Source organism: Meleagris gallopavo, chromosome 10, assembly GCF_905368555.1.
Source record: "Meleagris gallopavo chromosome 10, MGAL_WU_HG_1.1, whole genome shotgun sequence".
NCBI classification, from domain to species: Eukaryota; Metazoa; Chordata; class Aves; order Galliformes; family Phasianidae; genus Meleagris; species Meleagris gallopavo.
Genome location: NC_139413.1, coordinates 9,888,179 through 9,912,261, shown reverse-complemented (window position 1 = coordinate 9,912,261; position 24,083 = coordinate 9,888,179). Strand labels below are relative to the sequence as shown.

Below are 24,083 nucleotides of genomic sequence, written 5' to 3'. Positions count from 1 at the left end.
ATTTGTTTTGAGCATTCCTTAGTCCTGCTCTAAGAGTCCTTAGTCCTGCTCCAAGAGCTTGTTTATAAACCACTGAGCATCTGTAATTATTAGGATTTCATTCAGACTTTTCTATGTCCTTCCTTTGAGATAATAGAAGGCTTGAGAAAAATTTCATTCTCTGCAGCTCAATAGGTGCAGCAAAGGGATCCTCTCTCCCTAGCTTACTTTAGCTTTGCATTTTGAACTACACAGTGTGAAGCAGGCTTAATTACCAGCTTGACATGTCCTCTTCTTACACTTCTTTCACAAAGGAGAAAGGTTGGAAGACAGTTGTCCTGGCAGATCCACGGCAATAAAGAGAGTAATCTCCTGGTTAACTTTTTAAAAACTAAGTTTTAGTTAAGATCATTCCCATTCTTCCTCCCCTTAATCCCAGAAATCTAAACTATTTTTGACGTAATAAAAAAAACCTTTCAAATATATCATACTTTATTTACTTAGTTCAAAAAAGTCAATCTTACTTGAATTTTCAGGAAAAAATTATACATTTATTTTATTATTAACTAAACAACTTCCTCTAAGCTCTAATCTCTTTTCTTAATAAATCTAGAAGAGTCTTCAAAATCATAAATAAATCAGTTACATAGGCCCTTGCTACTCTCTCCTTCAGATCTTCAACACCCCATTGAAGCTCCTGTTGCATCACCTAGTTTGATTCCCTCGTAGATACACCCATAGTACCACTCCTTACAAATCCTTTATTACCATATTCATTTAGGGTGAGTATCATGGTGAGATGCTGTTGATGAAACACAGATCAGAACGGGGACAAGGCAACTCTATTTCCTTCACTCTGTTCTCCTAAGAAGCAATTGTGATCGGGGTAAATTCATGAATAATGACTTGTATTTTCACAATATTCATGCAAGACATGAGAAAAACTGAATACAACAAAAGCATACCAAGGATTTTACATCAAATTCTAACCTTCAGATACTCTATATTGATTTGTTGCTCTGCATTTTTAAATTCTTTCATTGTGATTGCTGACACTGGTTAGAGTTCCAGTCACACCACTGGCTTTCCCTTATCAAATTGTTACTACCTTATGTTCTTCTACTTATATGGTAATTTTTAGTGCCTGATCAAGGAATTTGTTTTTTATTAGCACTATTATTCCTGCCTTTTTTTTTTTTTTTTTAATTTATACATAACAGTAAAATCCTTTAGAGAGCCTTCCCTTTTTAGTTTTCCATCTTCTTTGAGGTACAGCAACTCTGGGTATTATTTTGCAATTGGGGTGGAAGTGAGCTACTTTAAATGTAATCATTAAATTCATTTACACTATATCATTTGAGACTTTAGTACATTCTCTCTGGTTTTGCCAATTTCCTCTCATTCCTTACTGTACTAATTTCTGCATGTTTAAATCTGTATAGTCATGTATGGGAGTATCCATCAATCTCAGAATTCCTAAGGCCCCTGACAATGCTCTTAGTTCCATACGAGTTTGTTTTCAGAGTCTTACAGATTACTACCAATGCTGCTAAGAGATCCAAAGAGCCATAAACATCAAGTCCCAAAGACACCATGGCTATATAACTATGTAAATGCCATATAAATATTCTGTGACTGACTTATCTATACATATTTCACAGCTTGAAGAGTTGATAATTTTCAGTTTTCCTGTCAGCGTCAATTTTTTAGCAGCAGGGTTATGGAGATGCCTTCAAAAAAAGGGAAGAAAACAGTAGACCACATTTAAAAGAAACTGAAACAGCTGATGTGACAAATATGAAAATCTGTACTGTCAAAAAGAAAATCAAATAGGTGAAAACTGAGAGAAAGATTAGTAGTGCTGTGTCTTTGATGGGATACAATATAGAAGAGACCATTGCTACTTTGGGCTTTATACAAATGCAAAGTATCAAAAAGGAAGAGTTGACAGGCAGTGTATTTCTTGATGAGTAGAGAGATAATCGAGACCAATGTTAAAAAAAAAACAAACTATGCAAACTGGAAAGTGCTTAAAAAGAGGTAAACAAACAAACAAAAAAACATCAATGTAAATTACTGGTTGGGAAGATCTTAAATATCAAATCTCTGAAAAGCATAATTAAGCATTATTCATGGCAAAACTATGCCAGCATGTTTCAAAGATGTAATCTTATGTGGTTATCAATATAAGGTGTTTTTTGTTTATAACTCTCACTTGAGGGTTTTGTTTCCTTTTTTAAACCCAGTTCATTATTTTGAAATTCTAAGTTTATAGATAGGAACATAATGACTAGGCTCAGATAGGAAGGTTTCTGTGACATGAATATCACATATTCATGTGATATTCATCACATATCTACATAATTTGGTCCATACAAGTTGGATCAAATTAGACCATAATAGAAATAGATAAACTATCCAGAGGAAGTTACCAAGGAAAACAGGTAATCTAGATCTCCTGCATGAAGCCAGATAGAATTGAGAGAAACCTAGTGATAGCAGGAGAGGGAAGAGAAAATGTTTAATTTCTTCCACCCTTTTTTCTCCTCTAAAATAATTAATTCAGTAGTTCCCATGGAAATATTCTCAAAATGAGTGTCCCATTTCTGATTATTTCTGGTTATTTAACTGCTGTGTATTTCAGCTGAAACAAACTACTTGGAGTCAATCTGTGAGAATCAGGCTGGGATTCCCAGAGTTGTGAATTTGAAGTGTTACATTTCTCCCCTTTAGTCAAATTTCAAGATGTATAACTTCAGCTTAAAAAAAAAAGGCTCAGAAAAAGTTGTGATACAAAATGAAAGTCCTCCCATTAACTAATAAAGCTACTCAATTTTTATTTATTTTTTTTTTAAGGTGTTTTTAACACTGTCTTTTCTATGTAACTTTACTATGCTATAGCATATGAGAAATGGGTTCATTTGGAATGACACTCAAATTACACTAACTGAAGAAGCGGAGTGGGTGTCAGTTCGTATGTTTTGGTTGGGAAAAAATGTTTTATCTAATCGGGATACTTACATTTAAATATCTACATATGAAAAACCTTGATGAAGTAGAAAATGTAAGAGCATTCTATGATTGCATAGGTACACTAAAGAATTGCTCAGCTACTCATCATCTTTCCAAGACGTGGATTTTAGTAAAAGTAATCAGAAACAGTAGTGACCAGCAACTTTCTGAAAACCTTAACTTGAAGTTATCTGGGGATTATGTGATAGTGCCAGAAATTCTAATGGGCTGGCAAAAAAAAGTAATTAGAAGAGGAACACTGCAATAGTTCATATGGCTATAGTTTCATTTGGCCAAAACCACCTTACAAAAGAACTAATTCAAAATGGATCTAGATAGGAGCTTCTCTATAATCATGTTAGATTTTATAAAGGAAGGTATAAAAATACGTACCTTGTGATATATGTTCTTAAGTGGCAATCATATAGAAAGAGCTATATTCCAATGCCATAATTTGAAAATAATAATTTTAAGTTTTTAAATACAACTAGTCCTTACTTTTCACTCTCAAATCAAACATGCAAGAAGCATACTTGTACACTTTCAGAAGTTTTACTTTGAGAAAACCACTCTTATTACTAATAACATTGTCTACATCTAATGTTCACCAACATGTTATATTCATTGCTTTAGAAAGCATTTTAAATACAGATTACGTGGTTCCTGCTTTGTAATGGTTTCTGCGTAATGTCCTTGTACTGCAGGGAATTTCATTAGCAAGTGCCCTGATCTTGTCCTCCAAAGCCTCATTGCTTTAGACAAGCATGGATTTAATTGAGAGAAAACCAAGCTGTGATTGTGGCTCAGGTGTGAAGGCTGTTTCCCTCAGCAAATTAAATTCGATGTAATGACCGAGCTTTCTTTTTCTTACTCTCCACTTACGAGAGATTTAGTACTGCATATTAATTATTATGCTGGCCTCTCTTACCATGATGTTGTTTTTCCCATCGTTTTGTGAAAGATTGATGCACAGATAAAATTGACTATTTAATGTACTGTGAGGATGATTAACATCCTGAGGATAGATCACAAGGTTATTCTATGTCACCAATTTCTACAGAGCTTCTACTTAAAACAATGTAACTCAACAAAATTATAGCCCCTGCTGATTCCATGTTTTCTCTGCCTGAGCTCTCATGTTGGATGTTGCTGCACAAAGGCCTTACAATCGGTTGTTCTCCATTTCTGTGGGTGAACACCGACATACACATCAAACAGCTAATCCCTGTTTGTCAGGAGTACTGACCCAAATACTCTGTGATAACAGCCTCAATCAAAACTCAATTTATAATACCTCCAACACCAAAATGAACTATATACATATGAACTAGCAGTCTGCCTTTACATAAAAGAGGAAGAATGCAGTGGCGATATTGTCCCACCACACTAGACATGAAAAATCTCAAACATGGGGTCATTATCTCTATGGAAATTATTTCCATAGCATGAATCTGAACCACCAAACCCAGTGTGCCAAGATATACATTGTATTTACTAACTGTGAAAGCAAGAGTTAAACACATCTCATAGGGTGAGTATATTCCATGCATGCACACATGTAGAGAAACACTGATCAAGAAACTAAAAGGAGAAGCACTTTAATTCTCACTTCCAATCTTCAGAGTGAAGCTATATAATCTTTTTGCTGGGAATGGAAGCGGTAGCAATACCTGCATGCAAATACTGTTATCACTATTGCCATCAAGTTTATGGGAACATAAATTTCTTTCCATAATACTTTTTCATCAGAGATCAATAAGCATCCAGTAGCAAGTCACCAAAAATAAATGAATATATATAATCGTCTGCTATAGTACATTCAGGAAATTGCTCTGAAGAGTTTCCTCTACAGCATGCAAACGCTCAGTTCTAAGGAACTTAGTGAGTGACGAAAGAATCTAAGGAGGATCAGCCATAGTAAATCTACTCAGCCTTTCATCTCAAAGGATTGAACCATTATTTATCTTACATTTTAAAATCCTTAGACCTTGGACCATACCATTAAGCGTGTTAGAGTCCCACAGATAGGGCCAGCTATGTATAAGGAATTGAAATTTATAATCCTGTGGAATATAACCCAGTATAGACAATTGTACTTAAATAAGAATGAAGATCATTAACAAGTCTATTACCTTGGAGTCATAGCGTTTACACAACAAGGCATTTTTGCAACTCTCCCGGTCAGAAATTCACAGCCTTAGGGACACAGTATTATTGTTGGCCAGAAATAGAGATTCATATTCTATCTTGTGTACCTGGTTAGCATTCAACCATTAAGAAATAGACAGAGATGTATTAATATCTTACAGCCTGTTTCACGCACATTGTGAAGACTAGTCCTATAGAAATTTGTGTGATTAAGTGGACTGAGGTATAGGATAGAATGTGACTGAACACTTGCAAAAGCCACAGACTGAGTTGCTGCAAGCTAGGCCTTCTAATGCATTTGTGCCTTGTCCTCAACTGTCAGAGTTACCTGCACTGGGCAAAGACGTTCTGCTATAGATGGAAGCATGAGTGCACCCAGCCTATTTTAATGTAAGGCTTCAAATGTCTTCATTTTGTGGGGGGGGGGGGGGGGGAATCTAAAATTTAAAAGGCTACATGCATCTGCTTCAGAAACCTGTATTGGAAGTCTTCCAGTGGAAACAGAAAGAGCTGAAAATGAAAAAAATTATAGTCAAATGAAATACTGCCTTGTGTTATGAACCCAATGCTGAGAGGTAAATACAAAATACATATTCTTAACTGCTTGAATTCACATATCTGATCACAGCCAGAAAAAAAGCTCTTTCAAACTTAACTGCATTTCTTCATCAAGTCACTATCGCAAACTCTTACAGTGCACCTAAACTTACTAATTCACTTTTCCTTTGTGTATCCCTATCCATGCTACCTTGTAATTCAGTCCCTCAGAAAAAGTATTGATTTTAAAGTAAAAAAAAAAAAATAAAAATTGAAGATTGATACAAAGAGGAAACTCTTCATTCTCAAGATGGGGAAGCACTGGAACAGGCCTCCCAGAGATAAGCAGTGAATTCTCCATCTCTGGAGGCATTCAGGGCAAGGCTGTTTGGGTTTCTGGCCAGTCTGATCTAGTGGGTCACAACACTGTCAATGGCAGGGAGTTGGAACTGGATGATCTTTAAGATCTTTTTGACTAGAAGTCATTCTATGCTTCTATGATCGTGTTGTTAAAAATACATGAAGTCAACATCTGATTTGCATCGTTTTCTGTATTATAAAAAAAATAAAACTTAGTAAAATATGTGCAGCAGATTCTTGAAAAAGAATATCAGTTACTGAGGCTTTAGTCTCAATGAATAAATTCCTCAAATTTGCTCTCATAAAGAAAAAAGCACACTAGGAACTGATTAATTAGTGGACAGCCTAACAGTTTCTGATGAGTTTGGAAAACACCTGAGTCTCCAGTAGGCATGTTATAGCAGCAACCTTATTTATTTATTCTTTCTTCATGAAAAGAGACTTGGAATACTCAGCTAATATCAACTGGCACAATCTATTTCTTCTGAAAGGAGCAAGACTGATCTGGGTTGGCTGAAAATCTACCCGTAAGCATAAGGCAAACTCACTATGTAGTCTTGGGAGGATGACAGTATTCTTGCTAACTACATTACGGGTGCTCCTCTTCTCTTATGTTAATCCCCTAAACTATGCACAAGGCTGTAGTCCTCCTAACAACTGCACATAATTCAGCTGGAATTACATTAATCATTCTTCTCCGTTGCCTGGAATTCTGTGGTTTCATCGAAATTCCATCTTGATAGTAGTATTTAGCAGTTTTTAAATTTCATAAAATTATTGGTTTTACATATGAATAAAAATAATCTGTACATTAAAAAAAAATTGAACAGTATCTATATAAAATGTCTAAACAATGCACTTGAAAGCTCTTTACCGTTCAATTACTCCTGTGTTCTCAAACCTCTTTGCACTTCAACAAGGTATTCTGGTTGGGAAAAACAGAAATTACAAAGCAAGAGATCAGATACTTCCTCACTGAGATTTCCTGAAAAGCCTCATATGACTGAATCGAATGACAACAGAGAGGAAACTAAAGGCAAGGAAAGTGAGAAAGCCTGTTGAATCAATAATAGACTATTTCACTCAGAAGTACTCTGAAGAGACTGCTCTTGGGTCGTGAGCCTGGGTAGGCTTTTGAACACCCTCCTTTTTGGAGGATTTAGCCTCTTGGATTTCCCTGTTCACTGTAAAAGTTACCTAGCTACGAAGACTGTAAGATGGTATCTCAATCAATATCTGCTTTAAATATTTCTGGTAGCCACTCTCCTCTGGTTGACAACAATCTAATTTTTTTGTGTATGTGCTGATTTTAGCCAGAATTTTCATACTATTGAATGTTTCCTACAGAAAAGTGTTTATGGAAGGTGAATATTTGATAGCAGAGTTTAAAAAGTTTTTTTTCTCTATAATAAAAAAGCAACAAGAAAAAACAAAACATTTTCATAGTATTGAGTAATGTGTTAACTCACAAGAACTTGCTTGTCCTTTCACTGTCAGAAAGAATAGCGTTTCAAAGTCAAATTTTATTTATATATAAAATCTAGTAAACTGTTTCTGCAATAAATAAGAATAGCATCTTTTAAACAAGAAGAATTATTAGCCACCCAAGATAGATACCTGTCCTTGTACACTTGGAATTTATTAAGGGAAATTCAGGCTAGCAGAATGCGTGATTTCAGCTGGTCTGAACTGGCTGAGAATCCAAACTCATCTCCTAGAGCAGAATATCATATTTTAGAAAAAGAAAACTGAGGCCTCTAACAACTCCACATGTCATCAAGGAGCGGAAGTTTACTTTTCAACTGAAGCCTATGTAATTCCTTCTGAATTAATGACCAGATGAGTAGAGCCAGTAGTCTTGCATTAATACCTAGGAAAATATCCCGCATCAAAATTATATTGCTGGGTTCGGGGATTTTTTTTTCTTGTTTTTCATCTTATGAAATTTATGCTTTATTTTTATTTGTTACAGTTTCACTCATCTCCAGGTAGCTAAAGAGCTGTAGGCCAAGATTTAATAAAGCATTTAAATGGATACGCAAGTCCTAAAACATCCAGTGAGAATTCTTAAACATGCTTGAAGCTAAACAGACATTTTCCCACAGCAGAACATTTTCTTCCATTTATTGTTCAGTTTGAGTCTGTTTTGCCATATTTTCATCAAGTAACTGTGTAGCAGGCAAACCAGAAAAGCTTAATTAATCAGCATGTTCTATGACAATAGATAAATTTGGTTGCAGATATGTTTACATTTTTTTGTTGTTGTTCTATTCTCTTTAATCTCTCAATATTATTTGTGTACCGCTTTCTTGGAGGAGAATTACTGATCTACAGGAAAACAGTGTCAGCAAATAACCACAGAGAAACTGTGGATAAGAGGCTAAAACAGGGCCACTGTGGGCATTTGCATTTTTAATAGTCAGTAGAACATAAAAATAAAAAATAAAAAAAAAAATTGTTATTTGCAGCTCTGAGCACGGCCATCTTGCTCTGTCCAAGAAAAGCAAGTTGCTCTGGGGAACCTAGGACCCACCATTTATTTTAGCCCACAGTCAGACACCTTTCCAAAAAGGTCCTTTCCACGAAATTGTAGCAGCAGTTTAAAACTTGCGTCACAAAAGTATCTGAGCACAAGTCATGTTAAAATGTCCAGGAAAGACAAAACATTAGTTGCCCTAGGCAGTACCACTAAGTCTAAAGCCACACAAGGTCTATGTTTTGCCACTGCCACCAAGAACCAAACTGAACATGGGCTGCTTCACTCTTCCAGAGACTGTAGGAACAACTTGACTAGGCAAATTGAATACCTCCGCTTTGTTATAGACATGACTTTATCACCCTTTTATTGTGTTTAACTGTTTCTCTTAATTCACTGCTTATTGCTCATATTCATAAGTTTATACGCTCCCCAAGAATGCTGGTTAAAATCAAGCTGGTCCACAGAAGGTTTAGATGATATGCCTATAGTTCCAGCATCATCAGTTCATTTCAGCTAGTGGAAGGAGTAACAATTCCACACACTAACAAAAAAAAATAATTCAAAATTACAGATTAGGCTACTTCAAATACAAAGCCTGCCTAGTCACAAATCCCTCTTAGCTACAGAATCACAGTTATCCTGCAGCCTCTCCATTGCAAAGGAGAGGCCAGCATCACCACAAAGAACAGCGCTGATGCAGAAGCAGATGGCTCCCGCTTGACCAAGTGAGATATGATTCAGCACCTGTCCCCAGGCAGAGGCATCCCATTTGGCAGTGCTGCTGCACAGCCTTGAGCAGGTTTGTAAAGCCACCCGCCTGTCAGAGAGCAGCTCCTCTGCAATGCAGCTGCTTTCCAAGGGTACAAACAGGTGCCAAACTGCCTACAGCCAGATTCATAGCTAAGATTGTTTGCTTTTATTTTTTTTCTTATTACACTCTTGTTGCTTTTTTTCTTCAGACAACAGCCTATTGATTTTAATACAAGATGCCTTGTTAAATGCTATTTAACACTATGACTACAACCATAGGAGCTATTTTGCATATTTTCAAGTTGTATTAAAAAGCTTTTAAATCTATCTCGACTATTTAAATAAATAAATAACTCTGCTTACTAGCTTACAGATGGACTAGTTAGCCCAGGTTTCTTGGACCTTCAAATCAGAGAATGGTTTAGATTGGAGAAGCCCTCAGAGATTGTCTAGTTACAATCCCACTGCCATGAGCAGGGTTGCTACCCATCAGATAGGGCTGCTCAGGGCCCCATCCAGTCTGCCCTTGGACAGCCTGAAGTACCTATAGGGAAATTATTAATATGCATTTATGAACACCAGCTTCATGAATTGTTACATCAGTACAGTCGTGTCTCCACTAGGGAGGTGTGTAAGTGACAACAGTTCAAGAGCATTCATAATGTTGGAGTACCAGAGAAACCAGTGTAAGCAAGAATATTTCACAAGTCCCCCAGTACTCAGCTGCATGCTGAGCAGATCTGCCCACATGACATCACAAGGATTCAGATACAGAAAGAGCATGTTACACAGTAAGATACTCACGTAGCTACACTCAACCTTTATCTGCCAACATATGTAATTCATCTTTATTTCACTGGAGTGCTTGACTACTGCACAAAGCACTCTGTGTGCCTACTAATCCTTAGTGTATAAGAAACACTCAGTGCTGCTGCAGATGTTTGCAGCACCCCTCAGGCTTCTTCCCCAAGAAGAGTATAACTTTAGATTGTGCGCACCTTTTCTTTTCCTTCTCTCTCCATTTTCTTCCCATCCCCAGAGCAGTGGGGGAAAAAAAAAAAAAAAAAAAAAAAAATCAGGACTCACACTTGTCCCAGCATTTGTCACTGTTCTCTGGAACTGCTAAGTTGAAACAATTTGTTTTAAGTCTGTTATATGCTCATAGCAATGATAATTGTAATAGACTAAAACAATAGTATAAGTCAGACAAAACCTGCTTTGAAGTTCATAGAAGAGGTTCTTCCAAACTAGCTGTGACCACTTTAGGAAAAAAAAAAGAAATTGGGAATGCTGCGAGAATACTATGGAATGTGAGAGTAAAACCAAGCATTTGCCATGGTGGTAACCCTCAAAGAGATGCAGATTTACTGCACAAAGAATGATATCCTATTAGATAAACATTTTCACATGACACATCAAAATTATGTGTAAAGGCAGTAGCAAAGGAAATTTATGTTTTACACTTGAAATCAATCATGATAACAAGCAAGGGAGGCCTTGGGATTAGACCCCCTCATTTCCAAGGCTTACTATAAATGAAGTCACCAATTTGTTTCACGTCTATCAGAAACAGTTTTGCTTCTGTTTTGATTGGTTTTTAAGCTTCCTCCACTTGTTTTTTTTTCTTCCCATTTTAAATGATACCACATGAATTTACTATTACGTGCAAGATCAATGAAAGCCTGAAGCTGCACTGCACTCCAGCAACTACATCACCTTCTGCAAGTGCCCTTCAGTCATGTCAACTTCAAACCCATCATAGCATCTGATTATTTTTATCTTTGTGTAATACTCAAACTATCATTCTTCAGGTTTTTTTTTTTTTTCCACATTTTGCTGCCTGAAAACTAAGATGAAGCCTCTCGCCTCCCTGCTTCAAAAATGAAGACTACAACAAAGAACATAAGAATTGAATTTTTACAAGTATTCCCGGTAAAATAGCCTAAGAAAACTTTCAGATAGTACTTAGAGAGACAGATCAGTTCAAGACCCAGAAACGCAGAAGTTACAGGCATGAGCATATAACTCTATGAGATTTCCTGGAAGAGGTCATTTTTCTATCACTTACAGCAAAATTTCAGTATCCAAACAACAGAAGTTAATTTAGAAAGTGGCCGTCGTTAACCTCTCTCTACTATTAATGTGTTTAAAATAGTTATTGACACTGACCAATGCTTGCAAAGCACCTGAAAGAAATGCCCAAATACAAATCAGAACTAAGCATGCTGCTAAGTAACCAATTCACCCACCTTCACTCCACTTCTTTAAACAGACATTACACCAGCTTTATTCAAACTGTTCAACAGAAACTGAGAAGTAATGCATGCCATATAAGTAGTATGTGATGGTTTATATTTTAGTTGTCTATCAGCATAATAAGAACTGACAATTAAATTAAATGTCTTGAAAGATTATAAATGAAGCCTTGAAAGTATGTATTGTATGTTACTGTTTCCAACAAGTTAAAGCTCCGTTTTATCAAAACTACAGATTATTTATAACAAGAAGCATATTATTAATAATAACTACAGTTTCATGCACTGGTTTGATTCTTTCAGCCAGGGGATCATAGTCTTTTACCATCTCTATTTACAGAATGGTATCACTGTTTGCATAAGTGGAGTTTCACACTGGAAAACAATGAAGTAATTGATAATAAGGCTCATCCTTATTCATGATGTCATTCATGACTTGTGCTTGAAAACAGCTAAGGTATTTGCTTGCCTGCATTCTCCTGACACAAGCATTTGCATCTCAAATCTTCACAATATCCCACATTTATTACGGGTAGAAAAGAATTAAGTTGTACTGAAGAAATATTTAGATGTTACACTAAGGGGCACAGTTTAGCAGGGAAACATCAGCGGTAGGTGGGTGGTTGGACCACAAGATCTTTGAGGTCTTTTCCAACCTTGGTGATCCTATGATTTTAAGTAACCAAGTTAAGTAAAATAAATTGGGTAAAGGCAAACCACAGTGAAAAAAACATTTGGTTCCTGGAGTGACCTCCCAACCTGTTAGAGCTGAAAGGGTGATCTGAGCAGACTTCTAATCTACTTCACCAGAAAATAAAGCCAAGGAGTGGATTTCCTTATTTTTATTTTTTAATGCTCTCAGATGCATTCTACTCCCGAGTGATTATTTCTTCAAATTCTCTGAAGTAAACAAAGTGGAAAGGTGTAGAACGTCTGTCTTAGTGAAATCTGCACTGCTGACAGGGAAAAAATTTCTCTGAACAATTATTCCACTGAGCTATTATTCGCATTGAGAAAAGTACATGCTTCAGTCAAAACATGAATGCTGTATTATGCAAGAATTTGTAACAATGTGTTAGCAGATGAACAATAGTTTTTTTGTTCCCCACATGTACTTACACTTATAATAGACAGCAAAATAACAATGTGTTAACCAATTCTTAATGAATTCAACAAGGAATGCAAATCTGTACAGTAGAAGCTCACTCCCAGCACCTCCAACACCCAACAGATGCAAAACTAGGCTTTCATAAAAGTCCAGGAGTCTTCCTACAAGGGCTCAGCACTGTCAGCTGTAAGCAGTTGTTTTAAGGTGCCAAGGCTGCATATTATTGAATGATAAAATACCAAGTTGGCAGGTACCCATAAGGATCATTGAGTCCAACTCCAAGTTCCACAGATGACCACCCCCCCCAAAAAAGACAATAGATTTGTTAGCTTATGCAACAAAAATAGATAGTATTTACCGACACACAAACATCTCCTAATAAAGCTAGAAGAGATGCCAAAGACAGTGAATTGTGAGATCAGGTTAATTAGACTATAAATTGTTTAAAGGACCTATTTTAAGTGTAGCAGAAAGATTAACAATAGCTACATACATTTCACTAACACCCAAATTTTGATATAGCGCATATACAACATAGGATATTTAGCTATCTTGCCACTAACTAGTTAGACATTTTGCCCTTTTCTACATACAAGGTGATGGTTTAAATAGACACTTTCAGGAGAGCTAAATCAGCCCAACTATCTGCCACCCATCTGCTTAGCAGCACTTAGCGGAATGTAACTACTCTTCTGCCCTCTAAACTGAAGTTGAGTTGTCTGTAAGAGTTATTGTTTGTTTTTTTAAGGAAGCCCAGCCTGCATTGTAGATAGACTTCTTTTAAAAATTAGGTGCATGAAGCATCATTTGGATTACTGACAAGAACCTTCTTTCTCATCTAAATCCAGGTAGACCTACAGGGTGACCTGCTGTGCATAGTTACATGAAACCTGAAAGTTTATTTCTCCCTAACGTGTGCTGGCCAAGCATCCTACCTGTAAATGAATTTATGTTACAGATATTCCTTTTCCATTTATTAGTAAAATTTACAAGCTTCTCCTCATTCTAAAAGAGGCTGCATGGTGCTACAATTAACACCAGACAAGCCTTTACCAATGAGTTCTCTGATATTATTTTACAGCATTTCTAGCAAAACTGAAGACTATCTGATAACAGGTCCTACAGCACTGCAGAAATGTGGTTGAGAGGTTCACATAAGATTCACAAGGTCCACCATTAATAGCATGCGTTGACTCTAAAGGTTAATGTTATTTTAAGATAAAAAAACTAAAACAAAAGTACAAACAAAAGGAAAACTAAATTCTCTCTCAAATGTTGAGATTGGAAAAGATGAGTATCCCACCCTCTGAATCTCTGTGAGCACAAGCAAGCAGGTTGACCAGCCTCCCATAGTAACTACTCTCTCTTCATTAGGACCTGTTCAAACTCCCAGTATTTCATTCCTGCTTACAATGCTGCTTACACTGAATAGAGCACACGTTAATCATGACAAGTGTTACACAGCCTAATTTTTAAATCTTCATACCTGCATATCATAAAGTCACTTTCTATAAGGCAAAAGCTACAGTCAGGGAGGCAGTAGACGGGAGGTGGTGGGCTGTCTGTGATCACTTGCCATGCAAAAATCAGCCCCCAGTAGTGAGGTTTGCAAATTCACAGCCAAGAGGAAGATAGCACAAGAGCAAGGGGAGAAGCTGCAGAGCTGCAAGTGCAGGGCAGACTGTAGCAATGTACAGGGAGGTTGATGGGACAGGGGCCGAGTGACCCAAGACACAGTACACATATCAATGTTCTATCACAGAGATCAATTGTTATCTTAAAATGCAAGGCTCATTTGAAAAGGTCCTTAAGAAATACGAACAGAAACAAAAGTACAACGCCTTGCCCAAGATTTTATCATCACTCAAGCACAAAGCTGGAAAGCGAATCAAAGCAATGTTACCCCAGCTGAGATAGGATGTTGTCTTGAGGCTTCCAGGTCCTTTCAGATCTGTGTCACTTACACTTGGCTATACACAAGTACTTTCCACACTCTCACAATGTGCTGTCTACACTCTAAAATGAGCAGAAGCCTGGGGGCTGCAGTCAGTGCAGCACCACATCAGTTCTAAAAAAGACAGACAAGGCACCAAGTAGCATAAACAAATGGCTTCCACTTGGCTCAGTGCATGAACAGACCTCCTGCACCTTTGCTTGCACAAGTGCAGACTGGGCTGATCTCAGTTAAAAAAAAAAGACTATATCAACACATCTACTGTATCTGAAGAACGAATATGATAGGAAAAACAAAGTAAATGTGCATACTGATGTTTTCCACACCAAAACCTCTACCTTTCTGGAAAACTGTACAAGTTCTGGATCTGTAACAACTTACAAAATCTCTGACTTTCAGAGAAAGCTCAATTATTTGCTGTAAATACACAAAGATCAGAGAAGCTCATTGAATAACTCAATATGAGAAAAAGGTCACTAACCTCCTTTGGTATATACACAGTACAGGTATTTGGAGAAGACAGAGCAAGTCAGGTCCACCTGCAAAAAAAATTGAAGTAAGCATCTGATTCTCTTTTCAATGAGAACAGTGACTTGCAGGAAAGTCAGCTTATCAGAATGTAAAAGAAGGGGTTGGTACCCTCAGTATACAAAGACTGCTTACATTCAAAGTAGTTTACACATGTTTTGCTATGTTTGTACTGCACGTAGCTACAATTGAGTGAAAGTTGATAATTAACACTCCTCAGCAATACCAGTGTTAAAAAAAAAAGGAAGAATACATTTCTCTCTAATGTTACAGGATGTGTCATGATGTACTCTCCTTACTCCTCCACTCATCTCTCCTGAGAGAGTGGTAAAACTCAGATTAAACCGTGTTCACTCCCACTCTCCTGTTATGGATGTTTTAAGATTTAACTTTTTGATAGGCTGATCCTGTTCCTCCTTCCCTGCTGCTCTCTGTGTAGGTGTGAAAGGCTCTTGTGGACATATGCTTCTCTCACATAAAAGCCTGCTCTCTCACAAGAGTGTGAGCCACCATGTGCTAGCCTTCTGCTGGGGTTTCTGCACTCATCCTGCTGTACAGGGTGGACAAACCTAATCCTTCTGTCCAATGATGCACAGACATGGGTTCAGAGCTGAAGCTGGATTAAACCCTCCAGGACAAGACATTTTGATCAACTCAGAGATGAGCACCGAGGAGAGACAGTTACTCCTTACCCTTCCTTAACCTAGTAAGGAATGTTGAAGCCCAGAAACTCTTCTCTTCCTGGGGATGTTTCCAGAGCCCTTACCTAGATTTTCTGATCTCAGAGCTTCATTCTGCTCTCACACCCATGTAACCACCTGTATCATACACCTCCACACAATGAGGGTGATGTATCTTCAGATGCTGCATGGCATCTGTGACCTGTCCCTGTGCCCTTAGGTGAATTTGCCCGGACTAAAAGCACTTCTGAATTGAGTATTTCATGTAATTCACTAATTTCTGTGGCCATGAGACTTTTGTGTTTCCTGGGCTTGCCCAACAAAGTTCCTTGAGGGCACAGCCCTACACATCACCTCAGCATTCCAAACCACAGAGTAATCCAATAGCCACATTTCCCATTCAGCCAGCCCCAGTACTTACCCTCTACCTGCTAAGATCATTAAAGCAGTTAATGCATGGGGGCAAAGAAGTGACATACATCATCATTTCAGCTTCAGCCAACCACATCTTCCTGCCCACACCGAAGCTGGAAGGAGAGATGAGGCAGGCCAGGCTTCAGCAGGCAGGGGGAGCAGGCACAACGTGGTAGGCACAGCACCTCACTCAAGGGCGCACACCAGAAATACGCTTCCATGGCATCATCACAACAAAGATCCAAGGCTCTCAAAGGACAATGAAAACCGAAAAATAAAATTCAAACCCCACCATAGGATCCTGCATGATTTTGGAAAAATACTCCTGATCTCTTTGTTTGAAGCCCTCTTCAATGAAGTAGCATGTTATTGCAGGGAGATGGGATGCAAGAAAAAACTCAAGGCCTGTGAGGTAGTTGTAGAACACTACAAGCAACGTTAGGGAGGTAACAAACAAGTAAACACAAATAATCTTTTTCAGACAGTCAAGTTCTTCCCCTTACAAAAAGGGCGTCAGCTCACCAGACAATGAGGGGGCTTAGTAAGTAATGCACTGAAACAGGAGGTATACTGAGCTCTTACCTTCAGCCCCAGGTTTCTACATCTCTACAGGGTCTGTCACATTGCATTTAAAAAATGATGCTAATGTAACAACAAGCCTGACGCACCATCAGTAATTAAAGCTCATGCTTCCTCTGCTGTTAAATCAGCCGTGATCAGCATATACATTTTTTTCATTTTGTTGTAATGTTTTCAAATTACCTTAACACAAAGATTGGCATGATAATTTTCTTAAATTATCATAACTGTTACTGTAACACACTAAATTAAATTTTCTTTTTTTTTTCCCCCCTGGAAATAATATAGGAAGCCACAAGTAATAGTTTTATTGAGAGGGGGGAGGGGGGAAGAAAAGAGAAACAACTGCAAATTGACAAAAATTTGGGTACCTTAAAAGAAATTACTGGATCTTACTTTCATGTCTGTATTATTACATACTTTTCTGGTAATGTAAGAGTTCAGACATTTTCCATGTATTGGGCCTACAAGAATTATTTTTGTTATACAGAGAAGCTCATATGGATCCTAATTCCCCCATAAAAATCTGTAGCAATGACGGACTACAGTGGTAGTGGTATCCAACATTTACCCTAATGCAACTGAGTCTAGACCCTGGTCCTTGAATTGTTCTTTGTAGTGTCTAGAATCAAATGCAGCTGATTACTCTTGAGAATAGTCATACCTTAGTAAATTGAGTGCTTGAAATCAGGCAAAGTGCCACTTCAATAATGGTATTTATGAAGCTACATTGTGTTTGTTTCATAATGGATAGTTTCAACCCTGATTTAGTGCTGGGGAAGAGTTCTTAGAGAACATAACAAAGGCAATCCATAGGATTGAAAGAAATAGTATCACTTTGAAGAGAAGCATCCAGATGGACAAAAAGAGCCAGCAACAATTACACAGCAACCAACAGCTTTATGACAAAAACAATGATCTCTACAAAATAGAAGAAACTTAATAATGTTATCAGTGCTTTTATGAAAACCTTTCAGAACATGCCCTTTGTTCTAGGACCAAATTGTTTTCCAGGACCATTACATTTTCCAAGCTCATCATCCCCTTCATTTTTAATTAGCTTTTTCCATAGCTGCGCTACGTTCCATCTCCTCTGTAATAGCTCTGTCTGTACTGCTGTCCTCATACCAAAAAATGTTAGCAAGCAAACAGTGCTCTTGGAACAGGGACTCGCATTACAAGGACACTGAAAACTGGATTTGTGGGCCAGGTCTTTCCTGCTTTTGGGAAGTAAATTGGTCTGAGCAGGGGGCTTAATCAAAATAAATCCAAGTCACATCTGGCTACAGCTAAATAGCTCCCTACAGACCAGAGTATATCTTATTCAAACAAATAATGAGGGAAAAATACTTCAACACATACTATTTTAAGAGAAAACGTAACTAAAACTGGGACACAAGTCACCACAGACACAAGATTCGATCTTGTTCTTAGTTCTACTGCGGTGATCTCATTCATTTTCATAATGTGACTTCTTCTACCACTGCATCTTAGTCCAGAACCTAACCTTTAAGTAGCTGCTATAGAAAGTGATCAACTTTCCCACTGTTCTCCCTTGATATATTTTTCAAAAGAGTTAAGTAACTTCTCAAAAGTTTGACCCTGGAGATTTCCCTTTCATTTCCACAAATTCCCTGAAGTATGCTGGGATTCTGTAGTTCCACACTCAGCCACAATTTTCTGCTCTCCCCTACATGCATCTTCAGTCAGTAGATGGCAAAGTGTACTAAGAGTATGCCAATATGGTAGAAGCAGACTTCAATCAATGTTGAGCAGCCATTTTTGCTGTCCTCATTGTACTTGAGCACAGATTTGGTACAAGTCAGATGTTTTGCTCTCCATTAACAAATTATTCCATTCCACTGTCACTTCTGATAAGAAGCACACTAGACAGAATGAAGACTTGTCATCTTTTTTCATCACTGAGATGACAATAGTACCCAGAAGCCAGTTGGGTTTCATAAGCATCTACATGCATTTTTTCTCCAGGAGCTCCTGCTAGAATGTTGTTCTTCCATTCATTTCCCTACCATAATTGTTTGTCAACACCATGACAGACAAAACCATGAAAAAGAACACTATCTAAGAAGCACTCTGCGAAGTCTTGCAGAAAGAAAAAGAACACAACATACAACCGAGTATCCTGAAAATCCAAACACATGCAGAATCAAAAAGAGGAGAAAAGCACCTAACACCACAGAAAGAATCCAGATTCCCAAGCTTCTTGGATTAAACTTAAATCATAAAGACTTAGATCATTTCCATCTCCAGAATTACTTTATAATACGTTTCCACACATTGTAGTCCTTCCTAAATTCAAGAGATGCTGAGCTATACAGAAGTCATTCAGTTTCTCCAGATTTCAGTATTTTTGAATATTAACAAGTTCAGTTCCATTTTTATCTGAGCTAGCCCTCCCAAACCTAACACTTTCCTTCTAATTTTAGTAAAGAGATGGCAACTCATGCTTCTACTCAATTATAGATATTTTAAGATCTCCAAACACTACCATTTTTTGCTACCTTCTGTGCTAGTAAGGAAAGGTGTATGTGTTTTACATCACTTAACATACAATAATTTTGTAAACTGTTTGGTTGTGCAGTTACACACCATAAGTTATGTAGTGACACATAGCCAATCCAGTTGTTGCAGAATTAACAATACTGGCATGAGAGGGCTGTCTTCCTTGCCATATTTATTCTTATCTACTGATCATTTAGAATTCTTATCAAGAATGTGAAAACTTATTAACATGTATGACAACAAAGGCTCCTATATGAATGATATTACAAAGACTTAAAGACAGTTTTCTAATTCTAAAATTCTTTTCGTTACCAAAGAAATTGAAGAACGTAGGAAGATCAAGGAGATTCATTTGAGAAAGATATGTGCTTAGCGTCAGAAGAGCCAGGCAAGGGAGAATGCAGATTCTAAGGCTTTTCAATCCCCAAACTATCCCCATCTTCCATTCAGACCAGGACTGTACAATCTGCTAAAGAAAAAGGTTAATGATCCAATACTCTGTTGGCAAAGTGCAGCCACTGTCATTTATTTTTATCATAATAGCCCTTGGCAGGCTATCTTGCCCAGTAATACAACAAATATTTTAAATGCCTTTTCAGCTAAGCAGTTTGGAGAGCTGTGCAAAAATAAACTACAAGTAAGCAGTTTCAACCCAAGAGTTAAAGCAACAATAATTTTTACCTAATTCCTACTCATCTGCAGTTTCTGGTGTGATGTGGCAAAGGAGGTAGTCGGAGTAGATGGAGATTCATTGCTTCAAGATATCTCCACTAAAGGTATGCATTTTCTTAGTGGAACAGAGCTAATAATGCCTTGGAATGAAGACAGAGACTGACAAATGAATACTAATAGACTAATGAAAACACCTGCAGATTGCTAGTAAATGAGTTGCAGATCACAAGCTTTAGTGCGTGTTTTACTTAAAAAGATTTCAGTCAAACTTTTTTCAACTTTCACTTTACGGTTGAAATTTCAATCTTATCCTCCAAATACAATGCATATATCTTCACTTTTCAGTATCTTCAATTGATATATATTTTTTTTCAACATGTTGAAATCACTTTGATTGAGGAGATATACCTTGCTGTTGTGTGTACAAAAGAGGGTTTTCATGGAGAGAGATCAAGGACAGGAAACACTGAAGTGCTTAGTCACAAGAACTAATAGCTTGGATTGGAAGTGACTTTTTTTGTCCCCCTAGCACCACCCTCAGATCTTGAATAAATCACAGCTGCAGTCTTTCTGTCCTTCTGAGCCTGTCTCCTAAGTCTTATAAGCATCCAAGACCCTATTCCAAATCCAAAGGTTAGTATAATTTACCTGTACCTTTCCTTCTGCTTTAATGGGAATGGGACTTGGTTATATGCATGCGATCCCCATAAACAGCAGAGGAAATCAAGTGAAGTTAGACAATTAACCTGATAGATACTAAAAGAATGGCTAATTACTCAACACCACGTGTTCTCCAAATGCTGCAGAGGAGCTATGCTGACAATCAAAATAAAGACTTTGGACAAAGTTTGACTAAGTCCATTCATCAGACATTTAGTAGCACTGAAAAAGTAAATGAGCATAAAACATGCAAGATGAAAAGACTGGAATTATTCAGAAACCCAGTACAGTCCAGGCCCAAATTAAATGACCATCTCTAGGTCCAGTTTAAGTGCAAATTTATCTCCCTTTTAGATAGGAAAGGGACATTCCAGTCAACACACCCATGAAAAGCAGAGTTACAACTGAGGCTGGCTGATTTGTCTTTCAAGAAGATGCCAAAGGAGGTGCTTGCCTCCTCTTTCACCTCCTCTCTGCTTTTACTTTCAACTACATGGCAGGATTCCCTCCTTACTAGACTTGCTGGAAGGTCCTTATTCCAGGGAAATTAGAAACCTATTTCTAAAACAGTCTTAGCATTCCCAGTTGATCCATTTTTCTTTCTTAGCATTGAATTAAACACATATGATGTTTCCAGTCCTCACGTATTTGTGACTCTCCATTGCATTCTTGTTCAGTGTGCATTTAAAGAATACTCTATACAAATATTTTACCACTGACCAAAATGAAATAACATTCCCTTTGTCAGTCATTTTTATTAATGTACAGTACCACTTGGATCTATCATCCATATCATAGTGCCAATCTTATTTTATTTATTTTCCTCTTACTTTAATGTGTTGCTGTTTTATTCTCACAATTTGTTACAGAGAACAAATTGTAAGGCTGTGCAAGCTAAGTGGCTAAAATCTATACTTTTTCTAAAATTACTGAATTCATTTAGCTGACATTAAGTGCCTGTTCTGCACTAAGGTCAAATAACCAGCCTGAATGACATTCTGGATATCAGAGTTAATTCCCCCCCCCTCCAAATATCACTTCTGAATATCTTCCCTGATCCTACCTCAAACAAATTGCTGAAGGAATGATGGGCCTGCTTGAGAGTATGCCCCACAAGACTGACCTTGCAAGGTGATGAGTCATTAATTCTGACTGAATTTAATGAAAGCTCAAGTTCTCAGCTAGTTTCCAATTAGAGCCACAAGCTCAGAACCAAACACTGTGAGAAGTTCTCAGTGAACATCTACTGTGCAGAGCAGCCGTAGAGAACAGGAAGATTGAGGAGTTCACAGAAGAATAGGTAAAACAACTGGAAAACTGGAGAAAAATAATTTGAACATAAATCTTTAAGCACTTACAAAATCAGACTATCAGCCAATGCATATGTTGAATAAGTGAGCCATTTTTCTTACTCAAATAATCACAGCAGCATGCATTTGGGTGCTCGTTTGAAGAGATTAGAGCAGTGATAATATTAGAATCAATAAACAACTAGTGTATATTAGCATTCTGAGTCTTATTTCTTAACCCTTTGGAATAGAAATTATTCTTCAGTTTAATTGATCAAATAAAGCTAGTAGAAAATTTAAAAATGTTTTTTCTAAATGACAAAACTGAGGCCCTTTATTGATCATAAAGATTTTTTTTAATGCAAACTGAGGACTGCTGAGGTAGCAGAACTGTCTGCAATAGGTTACAGCGTATTGTGATAAACTTCCCATCTCCTATCAATGTGCTGTTCACTATGCAGTCTTTATCTTCACGTGCTGACACATGTAATCTAACATTCTCACTTTGCCACAGTAGGAGCAATTGCTTGACAATTTGATTATGGTTTCCCGTCAGCTCATACACAGAATATTCTTTGAGCTTTCAAGAATTGCAAAATATTTTGATTTTACAATGATGATAATCTTCTGGGGAAAACATCATTTAAAATATTGATTTCTGATAGCAAGCCTACTACTGCTCTGCGCACAGAAACTGCTCTGAACAAGTAAAAGCTGATAAACAACACCCTGAGAGGTAGAAATGACAGTAGCATGCAAAATAAAAGGAGATGGCTGAGTGTGTTTTTCAGGATAATACATTGTATAGCTCTTACATGTGAGTTAGAGTCAAAGAACTATTGCCTAAATCAGAGGTTGGGATCAAAACTGAACTGATGCCATCCTCACATTCCCTTTTTTCTGTGCTAGCTTGATGTTTGATTGCTCCCCCCCATCTGTTTTATTTTATATTAAGTGTCAAAATCCCCAATGGGACAAGGTAATATCCAACATCAAACAGGAACATCACAGTCAAACTCTTTGGCTCTGGCTGCGTCCTAGAAGCTTAGTGCCCACACAGATCTCTCTTGGTACAAGCCAGAGCAGCAGAACAGCCAGAGCAGATGCAACGCACTTAGTGAACCAAGTTTGTGCAGTTACGTTTGCTGTCTGCAAGTAGTATTTCCAAAAAACAACCCTATAACAAAAAAAGATGAATGTCAATGGATACAGGGATCCACATCCTGAGGAATCACTTATGCAAACTCTCTAGAGACAACTGTCTTTCACCGTATAGTCTTAACTACTACCTCCAGTTGAATCAAGTGAAATACAGATACATAAAAACTTTTATCAATATGGCTATCAAACATGTGTAAAAACATTCTCTTACCAGGCAAATGGCTTTGTCACAACAGAGTCCAAGTACTCTTTTCACTTGCTTAAAAAGGTAAAGGGATGTTTTTGTGAGGGTATTTTTAATTACTTTTTTCATCAAAATATCAGAACATATTTTTTCATTCTTCTTATTGTAATTGTCCCTTAGGTATGATAACTGCAAGGAAGAAAAAGGGAATAACTACGAAGTAAATGATGCAAGACAGGACAGTGTTGGATGTCTAAAATCAAACTTCAAAGTGAAGGATTAAAATGAAGAAAACACAAAATAATCCTATTACTGAAACTGCATGACTAACAATAATTTATATGCACCCAGGAACATACGTGCACCCCTAGAACACAATCCATCACTTCACCTGGAATTCAGCCACTCAGCACTATAATATTTATCCGTACAAGCTGTTAGCTACCATTAATCAAAAAGCTTTTAACTAATTACTTACACTTTTAAACAACCATTTTGTGAATTTATAACTTTACACCTTATTTCGTCTTATCAATAGATATTCAGCTAACATTCTGCATTCTGCCACTGACAGACACAAGCTGGATGTGTCATGAGACAAGCATGTCACATTCAACATGAAGCACCATGAAGATCTCTGCAAGTCTTAAAAGCTGCTGACATGCTGTAAAATGGAGAAGCTCAGTAGAGATTAAGAGCCACATGGACTTTGGTATGTAAGTAGTTGGTTGCTTACATCTGCAGGTTTGATAAGAAAACTCCAAATTGAAAATGCCCAAGAGAATGCTATTGTACACCACAATTCATTGAA

At 37.3% G+C, this 24,083-nt stretch overlaps 1 long non-coding RNA gene across 1 annotated transcript in view; it reads right to left on the bottom strand.

The window, feature by feature from the left end:
- LOC104912293 (uncharacterized) overlaps positions 1-24,083 on the bottom strand; it is a 263,844-nt gene that overhangs the window by 47,416 nt on the left and 192,345 nt on the right. Inside the window, exon 15 of the long non-coding RNA XR_014885083.1 lies at positions 15,064-15,121. This is a non-coding gene — a long non-coding RNA (uncharacterized LOC104912293). The remainder of the gene's footprint in view (positions 1-15,063; positions 15,122-24,083) is intronic.